This window comes from Pteropus alecto, unplaced genomic scaffold (genome assembly GCF_000325575.1).
Source record: "Pteropus alecto unplaced genomic scaffold, ASM32557v1 scaffold131, whole genome shotgun sequence".
Lineage (NCBI taxonomy): Eukaryota > Metazoa > Chordata > Mammalia > Chiroptera > Pteropodidae > Pteropus > Pteropus alecto.
This window is the reverse complement of record NW_006434709.1, coordinates 5,503,278-5,510,363: the sequence shown is the minus strand read 5'-3', so window position 1 is coordinate 5,510,363 and position 7,086 is coordinate 5,503,278.

The window sequence follows — 7,086 nt, the reverse complement described above, 5'->3', positions numbered from 1 at the left end:
TTTTTATGGACAAGAAGGAGGCTTTTCATCTTAAAAACTTTCAAGTCATACCCTAGGTAGCAGCTGTGTCTCTCTGCTCACACTGATCTCTTCCCTTCCTGGATAGAATAGTGTCCCCCAATTTATGTCTACCTGGAAGCTGTGAAATGACCTTATACAGAAATAGGGTCATTTCAGATAAACTCAAGTTAAGATGAGGTCATATTGGATTTAGGGTAAGTATTTATATGAGTAGAGAAATTTGTACAAGAGATATAGACATACAAAGAATCAGGCCATGTGAAGACAGGCAGAGATCGGCACGAGTGATGTTTCTACAAGTCAAGAAGCAACGAGGATTGCTGTTAACCATCAGAAGGTAGAAGAAGCAAGGAAGGATTCTTTCTTAGAGCCCTTAGAAGGAATATGGCCCTGCCAACACCTTGACTTTGAACTTCTAGCCTCCAGAACTTGACAAGAATAAAATTTTGTTGTTTTAAGTCACTCAGTCTATAGTAGTTTGTTACAGCAGCCCCAGGAAAATAATACACTGACTAAGCAGGAAGTTTGCTGAATGTGTGGGACTAGCTCAGTGGGCTAGAAATAGGGAGGGGTGGCAGGGAGATTTCAGTGTCGGGCAAGTGATATTGACTAGAACAGTACTTAGAGTGTAGAGTATGAGGCATGTGCGCTTCAGCTGGAGGAACAGTGCGTGTAGGCTCTGTGGAAGGACAATATCACAAGTGTTTCTGAGTAACTACCTTTGTTCAATGAGAGTATGCTTCACTTTACAAAAGGAATACATTCCTAAAATATTCCATGCGAGCTAAAGTTTTCTGGAATTTCTCTAGGAGAAAATGAAGTTTGAAGGATCATTAACATTTTAAGAAACTACAGAGATAAAAGAAATCCACTCCCTTTCCTGACCTGGGCATTTTTTATTTTGTAAGTTTTCATCCTTCCACTTGTGAAAGTGAGAACTTCCTGAAATGCGAGAGCCCAAGAAGGGAGGTTGACTTTCTCTCGTTTTCTACAGGGGGAAAAAAAATCATATAACTCTTTAATTTAAGAATTTGAGAATGCTCTCTTTAGACACAAGATGATTTATTTCTGAATGTTAAGGAATAGAGTTTAGCAAGAAGAGGCTATTGTGTGTCAAAACAGAGGAGGCCCTTACTCAATCATTTGAACTAGCAGAGAAAAATAGTGTTGTTGAACCATCCATTCAACAAACATTTTCCAAGTATCTGCTACATGGTAGACACCCTTTTGGGCACCTGAGAAGAAAGATACCAATAATGACATCAATGACATTGGGGGGAAGGGAATACATAGGCTTATAAATATGCAATAATAGCAATAGCCAACTTTTCTGAACACCCCCAAAATGCTGGGTCCCATGTCAAATGCTTTACATGCAGGACAGTATCATTCTCACAAACATATGAGTTAGGTTCTGTTATTAGTCGCATTTTACAGATGAAGAAACTGAGGCTTGGAGGCCGAGAATCTTGCCTGATGTCTTTCAAATTAAGTAAGTGGTGAAATTGACGTTCAAACCAGTCTGGGGCCCCGGAGGTTCACTCTTCATCACTGTAAGTGTTGCATGGGCTCAAGAGTCAGGCTCCCTGTGTTGGAATCTTGTACCTACCCTCGGCTAACTGTGCCCTTGAACAAATTACCTGGTCGTTTGGTTCTTCAGAGGAGGTTAATGGCAGTGCCTGCCTCACAGGGTTGATGTGAGAATGAAATGGTCTGATGCAGGCAAAGTGTTTAACACAGCACCCTGTGTGACAAGGGCAGTTATGAACAATCAGCTTTTGTTACTACACACTGGGGGAGGGAGGGCTACTGTAGGGGTGTGGCCGGAGGGCTGTGGAGCAAAGGGTTTCCAGATTAGGCTCTGCCTCCTGCACGATGCTTTGGTTTTGATCCAGGCGTGAATCATTTTTGAGGTCAAAAGGGAGACTTGTGTGTAAGGGAAGCTTTGGAAATGTGGGCAGTGGGAGGCGTGGAGAAAAAACCACCAGGGGATTGGTCTTCATAAAGTCCCATTTTAAAGTGATTGTGGTTTCAGTCCATTTAAATGCATTCCACCATAGTATTTGTTATACAGGCCGTAATCTAAGGGTGGGAATGGAGGTGTGCTGGAAAGTTTCCTAGGCCACAGAAACTCCAGCCTGAGTAGATTAGGGAATTAAGAGCTTTTAAAAAATATGTAAGTGCTATTTGGGAGTGGTGAAACAGTAGCTTCCAAAATTTGAGAACAATTTACCTCAAATCATTTTAATACATGGGTACTAGCAGAAAGCTGATTCTGAGAAAATGGCAGGTAAATTTACAGGAGAGGTAAATTGATGGGGACTGGTAACTGGTACATAAAGCTACCTGGTAATGGTGGCATTCTGAAGTGCGGATGCATGAACTTGAATCTAGTGCTTGGCTAACTCCTATAGAACCTTCAAACTTTAGCTTAAATATCACCTCCTCTAGGAAGCCTTCTCTGATCCCCCAGAGCCCATCCTCTATGCTTTCCTTGTTCATTCTGAACAACTTGAATGTAGCATTTACTGTACCTTGTTGCAATAATTGAGGAGTGTGCTCTCTTACTATAGCTCCCATCATATTTCTAACATTATTTAAGCAGCACATAGTAGGTATACCCAAGTTGTAACTGAACCAAGTAGGTACCCAAGTTGTAACTGAACCAATATGGGTCCAGAAAGGGGGGACTCAAAGAATACTGATGATAGTCTCTCATTTGATAATCTTGCATCAAACAGACCTTGGCACTACATATTCGAATTTTAAGTTCAATGTATTATCAATCTGCATTCCTTTTATAACATTAATTCTACCTAGAATAATTATTTTTCCCCATTCAGACCTGGAAAAACCACAGACCTCAGGCCATGCACTTTATTCTTGGAAGCAAAGCAAATGTGGATGGCCTGGATTCAGGAGAGAGAAGGGACATCGATCCATCTTTCCTAAGAAGAGGGAGACTGGTTAAGCTTAGGCAAGATCCACTATAAAGCAGAGAGCAAGGTCTTGGGAAGACAGTCTAATCTATCAAGGCCAATGGCACCACTCATTACCTCTCTAATGCTCCTCTAACATGGGGGCAATCTGGGAATTATACGTACGTTCGGATCAGCTGTATCTTCTCGGGACAGCTCTACGATCTGGGCCTGAGATGTTGAAAATGTTTTTTCTAAATGTCTTCTCAGGAAGCTTTGGGATGATTTCAAACTTGAAAAAAGAAGTTGAGGGTAGAAAATTACCTTTCGTTCCTTTTTTGCAGGATATGTCACTGCAAATCAGTGTAGACAGGCTATGAAGTTCTGGATTTTGTTTGAAATTTCTATTCATTGTAGAATAGCCCCCTTGTTGTGTATTGGCAGAAGAAACCCTTTCCTTAATATAAGGCAAGGCATGGCCATAAACCAGGCCGACAGGTGTAATGTATTTGGAATATACTGTTATTTGTTACTTGGAGGTTTATAGCGCACAACTCACCCTAAACAAATGAGCTCTAATGCTTGGATTACGAAGGGCTATAAATTTAAGCTTACTCAACTTACGTTTGCTGGGACTACTCTCTTTGCAAATGGCTTCCCACTCTGACTTGTTATTACTACCTGATTCTTCGATGGAGATTAAAAAAATCCAACAAACCCAAATGAATTGGTGCTTTGGAATCTCCAGGTACTGAACCACTAGAGGGGAGATCTGAGAGTGGGAGCAGGACCCTATGTCTCTAGTTTGGTCCTGCCGGCCGGCTACCAGCAGGTGAGTTGCTTGAGTTTTGGGGAAGGCAGGAATATGGACTTGGGAGCAGATAGACTTGGATTCAAATTCTACCTTTACCACTTACTAGTGGAGGGACTTCAGCCCTCACACAGTTGTCTTTTTTATTATTTCTCTTTTTTAACGGGTATTACTTTATAAGTTTGAAAAAAATTTAAATACAGGTGCTTGGAATTTTTTCTCTCCTTTGTCTTTATCCATCTTGCTTGCCTCTTCTCTGATACTTGTAGGTGGACATTGTTATTAAATTTTATTATTCTTTTAGTGAAAATATAAACGAATATGAATATGTAATTATTTTCCTCTTTCTTACCCAAAAGGCATCAGATTATATACACTGTTTTGAACTGTGTGCTATTTTTTTCATTTATAACAGCAGAACATAAAAATCTTTCTCATTTTTTACAGTTGCATTGTATTCCATGAAATGTATTCACCATCGTTTATTCAACCAGTACACAGAAAGATTGCATTGTTTCTAGTCTTTTGCTATTAAAAATACAGGTTTCCTCTGTGCTCTGAAAGTAGAGTATGAAACCTTTCATAAACTGAAATGGCATACAGTGAAGAAACAATTGCTTTTGGACATATCTTACTAATAAATGCACAAAGTAAATTTAGATAAAGCACAGATGCTCACTGATACAGCTCAAAGCTATGGCAGTTTAATGTTCAAATGCTGAGTGCAGTTCCCGGGGGAGGAGCTTGGTGATGCCACTGTCTCTGCCTCTATAACGGCTCCCTGAAAAATAAACACTGGATGCTTTTTGCTTTTTGCCTCTTTTTCATAAGAGCGAAAATCCTCTTTGGATTTTTTTTTTTCTTTTGATTAGTGGGAACAGGTACTAATATAGGTCTCTCAGAAAAGCAAAGTGGCGTAAAGAAAACTTTTGAAAAGAGGGGTATACCTGTAATGCCACAATGAACAATCTGACCTGTATGTCACATGTGTGCTGGTATGCTTGTAGAAATGCCTTTGTTGGGGAAAGGAAAAATGCATCTGTAATTATAGTAGTGCTTGAACCACAGGGTTCTAACTTCTTTAAGAGTTTTGTTTAACTGGATGGTGATTAGAATGACTCTGTCATCTCACATTAAAGAATATTTTAAGATAGAATCTTGTGAAATTTATTATCGTATTTACTTTCAGGTATATAATACAGTGGTTGAGAGCATGGACTCTACAGTCAGACACTCCTGTGTTTGAAGCTTTGTCACTTACTGGACATGCCACGTTAGGCCAGGTGGTTGCCCTCACTGAACCTCCGTTTCCTTCAGGTATGAAATGCCTTCCTTAGGTGGTTGTGAGGATTAAATGAGGCAATGATGTAAAGCATTTAGCATAGAAGAGCGTTCAATAATAATAGCTGTTAATACCATTAGACAGAAAATTTCAATTGTCAATCTCTTTGTCTCCAGGGCCTGGGACAGAGTTGGTCTCTTAATAGATGCTCAATAAATATTTATCGATTGAACACTGTAGGGACACCCATGAAGATGTTATTACTTATTTCATTCCATGTCTTTTTTTATGAAAGCAAATCTCTTTTTGGTCTGTTTCAGGATTAATCATACTTCTAAATAAGTAGTTTGATTTTCTTCTATGGACACTAGATTGTGCAATGGACTGTGTTTCCCTCTTTTCATCTTGGCTGCTAGGAGGCTCAGAACCAAATTTGCTATTCTCCTCTAGCTAGTATTCAGACCTTTAGGGCAGTTGTATTGTAATCCAGTGTTTCTCAAACTTGGTTGTATAGTAGAATCACCTGAGGCCCTTAAAAAATCCTGATAGCCAGGTCACAGCCTGTACCAATTAAGTCAGAATCTCTGGAGAGTGGGACTCAGACATCAGCACTTTTTAAAAATCCTTAGGGATTCTAATGCGCAGATAGGTTCGAGAACAGGTATTCTAAACTAACTTTACACATAGCTTTATCTCATTTTTCCTATCCTTATTTTTCTTTCATGGTAATAACTATTATTTCTCTTATCCTCTCCATTTATCCCTTCTCTTTACATGTAGAAATTAGTACATGGCTTCTTATGAGTCATCAACAACATAAGGAAGTAGAAAGAATTGAGAAGGAAATCAGGTCTCTAGAAAAAAATTCATTTATTCATTTATGCATACATCATTCATTTATATTCAGCAAATATTTATGAAGTGCTTTGGGCTCAGTTCCACGTTTTGGGGATAAAAATTACCTCTAGGTTAGGTGAAAATAATGTCTAAGAGAGATTCTTTCTAGCAAATATGTTTTTTAGGCATATGATAATTTCAGGTTGTCTAATAGAGGCTGTGCTTCTGACATTTCTTTTGCCCTCCAGGGAGGATCTTGGTATTTACTCAGAGAAACATCCTAACATGTCCACAGCAGGGTGTGGTAAAGAACCTAGAAATGTGTCTGTCAGTCACTAGAAGGCGTCTTGGCCCCACGAAAGCCAAGTATTTGTATGAGGCATAGAGTGGATTTTAGCTTATGTCTTTCATCACTTGGGTAAGTCCTTTGTCAGATGAAAAGGTAGCAGCTGAAAGCATTAGCAGAAACAGTCGTCAGCCTAAGCTTCTTGTGAGAGCAGCAGACTCAGATGAGGAGGTGTGGGCTGATGATAGCAGCAGTGGTCCTCATCAGCATAGACTCACTGTGCTCAGAGCCCCCTCTCCCTCTGGCACTGGCCAAGATGCATCCTGGCCATGTGCAGATCCCGAGGAAGGGTCATCCCATAGCAGCAGTACCTGGTCAGTGGTCAACTAAGGAGGAACAAGCAAAGCAAAGAGGCTCCTGCAGGCCCCCAGTGACATGGTTATTTAGAGATCCGCTGACATATCTGTAGCTGAGAAGAGCCCTTTATAGAACAAAGATAAGTGAGTAGAAAGAAGCCATGCCTAAAAGTATTCAAAGCATAAGTCTAGTTAAGCCTAGCTTCCTAGTACCATTTATGTCATCAGAAATGTGTAGATTACAGGCTGGAAGGCTACTTTTGTTCAATAAGTAGAAACATAGATCGATGAAACATTTTGAAATTGTGGCTGAATTCAGGGCTGAGGATACTTTGGATTTCTTATCCCAAGGTAGAATCCTCTGCTGATTTTGCAGGTTTGGCTGCCTCCATGCAGGCAATGTTATACAGAAGCAGGCCAGCAGCAGAGGCCACACTTAAGATGGGTCTCGCCTTCTCAGCAGGCATCCCTGCCAAGGTGGGAAAATTTGAGGTGCTCCATAGTGGATGCAAATATGTGGGAGAAAATTGAACAGAATTTCCCCCAGCCCCAAGCATGCTTCCTCCCCTGCTCCG